Source organism: Aphelocoma coerulescens, chromosome 2 (genome assembly GCF_041296385.1).
Source record: "Aphelocoma coerulescens isolate FSJ_1873_10779 chromosome 2, UR_Acoe_1.0, whole genome shotgun sequence".
NCBI classification, from domain to species: Eukaryota; Metazoa; Chordata; class Aves; order Passeriformes; family Corvidae; genus Aphelocoma; species Aphelocoma coerulescens.
In genome coordinates this window covers 143,198,471-143,205,426 of record NC_091015.1, presented here as the reverse complement: position 1 = coordinate 143,205,426, position 6,956 = coordinate 143,198,471, and positions in this window count along the sequence as shown.

Below are 6,956 nucleotides of genomic sequence, written 5' to 3'. Positions count from 1 at the left end.
TAGTAAAAAGGTGGTCAAAATTCTCAAACATAGCTTTTATCTCCTTTTCAAAATCCACGTTGTTTTTAGCTATAATGATTCTAGATATTTCTGTTATCCATGCAAATGCTCAATTCCTTTTGACTGTTGTTGAAACGATTCAAACCTCAGGTGAAAGATTAAATATTTATGCGTAGCACAGAGGGGATATTGCAAGAAGTGATTGGCCAAAATTAAAGCAGACAGACTTCAAGCTGTACAAGAGAAGAAAATTCCCAGACAATGAGATGTATTAAACTATGGAATAAAATTGTAAGGGATATTATGAAAGCCTCACCACTTGGCCCATTTGAAACAAGGGCTGACAAAACAGCCTAAAACATGTGGCAGTGGAAATGAGGTGAACAGGACAGTTTATCAGGCTCCTTCTACATCAAATTTCTATTGTTCTGCAATCTGATTTATGAAGCCCAGACAGCACAAGGACATTTGCAAGTGGGATTATATCATAGTACCTGGAGCATATGATACTGTTTTACAACTCAGAGGTGAAGTTTGACGGCTTCTCTTTGCAGGGGTTCATGAGAACATTTCCTCTGCTTTGCATTTATGAGAGGTCTGAAAAAAAGATCACATGTGGAATCCTGTTTGCATTAGGCAGAGACAAAAAAGAGAGACTTGCCAAATATATCACCTACTCTTTGCAGTGTATTCTCCACACAGAGGTATGCTTACCTTGGATCTTTGGGGCAGTTCTGTACAAGAACAGGAATATTTTCTATACTGAAAAGTATTTATGTTAAAGCTACTTCTGAATAAAAGTACATGCAAATTTTATATATATCTATTGCAATATCACAACCATCTCTGTTTTGTTTGATTTTCCCATTTCAACAGTCCCAGAATTCTGATTAAAATATAATCAAAATTGCCATGTTTCACCCAGGTCTTATCTTCTGCCAAGGAACATCAAAAATATTACCTATTCCTGTTGTGAAAATGTAAGTGCAGGCCAATCTTCTCTGAAGTTTTGAGAATCTAATCAAACATCTCACTTATCTTGGTAGCACAGTCCAATAGGTAAAGTGTTCAACCCAGTTTCAGTGGGTGGGAGCAGAAGGAGGGCAGGAGCAAGAGGAGGACTGTCACAATGTCCCCTGTCTGACAGTATTACCAGGATTTTTACAATCCTGTATGCATTCTTTCATCTCATTTTATTCACAGCAAACATAATTTTTGTACATCATTATAATGCATTGTATTCACAGGTCACAGCATTTGTATGCGCAGGGGACCAGCTAAGCTTGTGGTTGATCATTTCCAGGTAGACTTGATACACTTGTGGGTGTAACCGTGGAAACTGTCACTTTTTTGGAACTTTTCCAAAGACACGTACCCAAATACTAGATTGGCAGTGTGGAATGAATCTCTAATTAATTTAAAAATAAACCGAGTTACAGTCCAAGCTTTGCAAGGTAGCAAAAACTCCTTTTGGATTTCAATTCTTGCCAAAAGGGCCCTGTAAACTAAAACTGAAACTTGACTCTCTTTTATCAATGAGCATTTTTATGTTACCCATGTTTCTTTATAAAAAGACATTATTCAGAATGAAAAATCAGAAGTCAAAGCACAATAAGAAGCTATCCAGTTTTAGTAAGGATCATAATGTGACTCCTTTAATTACCTTGTATTTGTCTGTTTGTTCAACTATATAGCATTTTAATGCATCCTGTGAAGAGAAGCATTTCAATGTTGATAAAAAATCATGGAAAAAAGTCATATCATGTTGTTGTTTCCAGGCTCCTCCGCAATATGAGGTCTAACTTGCTCTTAGCCTTGAATTTTTTAAGTTGTAAATGTGTCTTTTGTAAGGTCTTACATGTGTTTAGTTTTGCTGAAGTGAAGGGAACTCCATAATTGCCATTATTAATAGTAGTGACAAAATATTTACCTGGCATCATTACTTTGACTATAGTCCACACGTGTAATCTCATTCTTCTGTTTATCAGGTAAACAACCCTGAGACAATTAGTGCCATAACAAGTAAAAAGCTGGAGTAAGATCAATATCTCCTGTAACAGCTCCCAGCTCATTACACTTCAGCACAGCTATACCTTGTTGTGCAAAAGGAGTCCATCTGTCTTTCCAAAAATCCAGTTAGAAGTCACAAATGCAATGATTACACAACATATTAATACAACCACTGACATGCAAAAGTAGGTAGAAGCAGCAGACGAAAAACGTTGGGTAAGAACACTTGTAATAAAATTAGCCCTTGTGGAGCCCACTAACTCATATCTTGTGGAAATTTTCAAAACAGGGAAGATGCAAGCAGAAAGACCCACACAGAAACTTCTCACAGGAAAGGTAGTTTTGCTTTTCATAGTTGATTTGGAATTCAGGAAATAAGGGTTTTCAGTACTCATCAAGGCATGTCTCAAGGTGATTTGAACATAGATGGTGCCCAGAAAAAGAAGGTTAAATAAAACCAATCTATTTTCTTTATTTCCGGGTCACATACCAACCTCAGAAGTGGTGTAATTGCCCTAAATATTCTAAGTGGCACAATGTTCTAGACAAGATGAGGCCACTACATCACTGGTCTGCCCTGAAGAGTCCATCTTGCAACAGAAGGGGCATGCCAATGTGCAGTAATGTTCTGCTGTCTTGTGGGCACTGAAAAACACCCAGTGCAGAAGGATTCAGAGCTTTTCACCAGGAGAAAAAGAAAACTTCCCTGGATTAACTAAACCCTTCTAGTTCATCTGTGACTTTTCATTGTTTTTTATCTGTGATTTGTCATTGTTGAATCCCTGAAGAAGGTGATCAAATGGGGATGGAGACCAAATAAAAGCAAGCCATGCCCTAACCCTTTCACAGTCACAAGGATAAGAGTCAGAATTTTAAAGGAATGTGTCTAAATTCATTGATGTCAATGAATATTAAATGTCTAAACACCTTTAAGTATCCAGTTTCAAAGGACTAGCCTAAAGGTCATTTGTCTGTAAAGAATATGTTTGCCACAGGAATAAGCTGATGTATCCACTAAGAGGTCTTGATTATTCCAGTTCCATGCTTCCCAAAGGAGCACAGCACTACTTTCCTTTCCAGTGTCTATGGCTGAGGACAACTGACGAATCTGACACCAGCAATAATGGTGCATACAATCTGTAAAATTCCTATATAGAAGAAATCCAGGCTCACAATGGCTCTTTCACTGCTTTCTTACCAACATGCAGCCCATAGATTACCATAGACTGCTATAAAAAACACTGTAGGACACTGAGCCTGAGAAACAACCCAATCAAGGCAAGAGGCCTGCATAATTAATGATTTATCAGAGCTGTTAGTGGCCAGAGCAATCAGATTCCCCTTCTTGAAGTCTGTCTGTGGGAAAGAGAATGTGCAGTGGCTACAAAGACAAGACAGAAGTGTAGAAAGCCTTTGTATAAACTTCTTTATGCCTATTTTACAAGAAAATTTTTCCTGAGGAAGAGTTCTTCATTTACCAGACAGGAACAGTGAAGTACAGTATATGCTGGGTTAAATTACAAACCAAAGTAATTGAATAGTTTTTGTAATGCTAAAAATTGGAATAGAAGTTGGGCTCTGGCCATGTACATACCAGCACAGTAATAATTTCTTTTCCAAGTCAAGTCCTATGCCTTTTCAAATCAATTGTTAAGCTGCTAGATCAGATAATTGATGACTAACAATAAAACAGGTTTCCCTCTTCTGATTTCTTTCCTATCCTTATGACCAATGGAAAAAAGTTGTGCTATATTTTGGGAATTTATATGTACATTTGACAATAAGAGTGGACTTAAGTAAAAAGTCATGTCTCCAAGCTAAAATACCACTATCCCCTCTCTGCATGGGTAATGGAACAGATTCACCTTCACCGTAACATTGGGCTGAATTACATGTTATAGTCCTTGACATGCTTTGACATGACTAATGTGACCCAGCTGGTCTCTGCCACAGAAAAATGTGAACATAGAATATGTGTTTTATGAGACACACATATAAGTTGACAACAAAAAATACCCGTGGCTTTGTTTGTTTGATTCAACCAAAAATAAAAATAAAAATAAAAATAAAAATAAAAATAAAAATAAAAATAAAAATAAAAATAAAAATAGAGAAATCCATGTGTTTATAAGCCTCTGCAAATACACAAGCTGTCATATTTCAGTATTTACAAGTACTGAAAGGTAGTGGGTAACGGCGTGTTTGTAGACAGTGGGTTTCCAAGTGTACATGTGTAAACTGTTCCCTCTGTCGTTTAGAGGATGACCATATAGCCAGCTTTCCTTTACTGCAGTGTTTAATCAGGAACCATATGATAGTATGTTTTATTTAAAATTGGGCTTGTACCACTGAGGCTGGAAACTTGTATCTTTAGAACAATTTCATACTGCACAGTGCCACCATATGTTGCCTACTTTAGTGTTTTTAAAGAGATTGCTTACTGCCTAAAGGTAGCATGTCTCAAATTTACAAATCACATATTGCTTGAGGGCACAAGTGAAACCATTGATTTAAGAGAATGCAATATGCTTAGTTTAAAGGTGTTAATTCAACTCTATCATCTTCCAGCTTTCCTTACATTGAAATATGTAGTAATATGGGGCCAGAGAAATTAAAAGATTGGGACTACAGGTTCTGTAATTGTGTTTCAGTCTTCAAAGGAAAGAAGAAACTGGCTGATTAGGTAGACAGACACATTTAGCATAAGTGTTCTTGGAACCTCTTGAAATGAACACCCTGAATTACGAAGCTGGCTTTTTATATTTCTCATCATTAGAGTAAATGGAAAAGTAGCCACCAGTATCTTGCAACTAATTTAGCAGATGGACTTGTTCTAACATTTTCTCTGAATTATCTTGTGCATATTTTAAAGGGGAAACTTGTCATTTATTTATATATTTTAATATTTAACTTTCTTAAAAAATTTGTATTGCTCACAGTAATTTAATATATTTCTGTTCAGTGTTTGCCTTCAGATAGCTGCTCTGAATTTGAAGGTAGAAAGGTCCTAATCCCTCTAGAGGTAAAATCATTATTCTCTACTGCTTTATCAATTCAAAATTAAAACATTTCAAGTGATGAAACTTCCAGTATTTTCCTTAAATATATACTTTACCAAAATAATTCTCTTTGGCTTCTTGGCCTGAGGGTGATGAGCAGCTCTTAGAATATTGTCATTATTATTTTATTTTGCTATATTTCTATTAATGTACCTGATGGGAACTGATGCCAAAAAAATTTAAAAATGGAGTCCCATTGTAGTGCAGTGACCCATAACAAAAATGAGTCTGTCTCCAAGAGCTCACTGTGTAGCCCTCGAGCATAAATACATGGATGGACGAAAAGCAAACAAACAGTACAGAGTGCTGATGGAACAAAGTATCTGTGCTCAAGGGTTCAGGCACAGGGGGATCTTGCTTTCTTGCTGCTTGTAAGGAGGGAGATTGTGTGCAAACAGCCTTGTCCTCAGTTTCCAGCATCACCTGTGCAGGTTTGGACCAGCGATCCTGTCCAGCGCAGCGTTAGCGTGGAGTGTTGGAGACTTTGAGCTATTAGAGAATGAAGTCCCAGAATACTGTGGAACCAGGGGGTTCTCTAGGAGAGAGTAAGGTGTCAACTTTCTACATTTAATGGGGAAAAACACTCAGAAAAAGCTCAGACATGCTTCATAAAGAAGGCAAGGTTTAATTCTGCTGCTACTGCAGCCTAATGGAAATGAGGGTGCTCTGCAAGAAGGGTTCAGAACAAGGGTCAGTGTTGGCAGGTTGTCTTTTCACCCCTTTTATTGCCTCACTGTTAAATGGAATGCTAGAAAATACGTCAAAAATGAACACTGAAACAGAGCCTGAGTAGGCCATGCAATTATATGTCCTAGTTTCTGCAGTATTTCATTGCAGCTTAGAGATTGGAATGCGAAGTTTCTGAAATAACCTTTATTTTTTGCATAAATCCTGTCCATGTTTCATATATTTCTTGTTTTCTTATAAACTTGATAATAAAGGCATTTTTAAGCACTTTGGTGACAGGTTCCAGATAGAGTGTATTTTTTGGGAAGTGCTGACACCGGCTGCTGGGACTCACACTGGCAAGTCAGGTAATTCTTTATAGGAACAGGCTGTGGCGTGTGCTGAACAGAGTCTCCAGTTTCCAAAGCAAGTGTTCAGTCTATGCAGCTCACAAGTCATCCCCATTAGTAAGGACCAGCACTGGCAGCGCCTTTACAATGCTTACACATCACTAAATAATCTTCAAAAATACCACTGTGGCTTAATTTACTTAATATTAGTATACATGTTAACTTAATACCTTTCTTTCTTTAAAAAAAAAGGGCAGTTTACAGGACTCTTTCTTGTCAGGTAATAGCTCTCTGGATTAATTTAGAGAGCCTTTCTTGTCAGCACAGGCGGCAGCCCCCCGCCATGGCCAGAGATTAGGTGCCCCCCAAGGCTGAGTCAAGCCGGTTGGCGCCTTTATGCAGGCGACCTTTGTGTGGCCCACGCTGTGGCTGCCGGTTTGAAGGCAGTGAGGAGGAGATTAGGCTGTCCCCAGCCGGCCAGCCGGCGCTGGGTGTGGCTCGTTCCCATTTTGGTGAGCAGATGGTGGCAGGCCAACAGGTGCACCCCGATGGTGGCAGCGGGCCCGGCGCATCTGCTCGCCGGCCAAGGGGGAGGCTGCGCCCCAGCCTCACACCAGCTGCACTGTATAGGGCAGGGCACAGGCAAGGTGCTGAGAGATGAAGGCTGGTGACCTTCAACTATTAACCTTTTACATTACACTCTGGAAAGGGATGGTATGGTAAGAATGCTTTGATCTGAATATTATGGGATGAAAAATGACCGGAGACTAGGAGATTATTGATTAGAGGGTGTAGGAACTGGTGGGCAGTTTCATTTTAGGCTTTCCAGCAAGTGGCAGGGTCTCTCAGCCTCTAAAACCCACCATCTCCC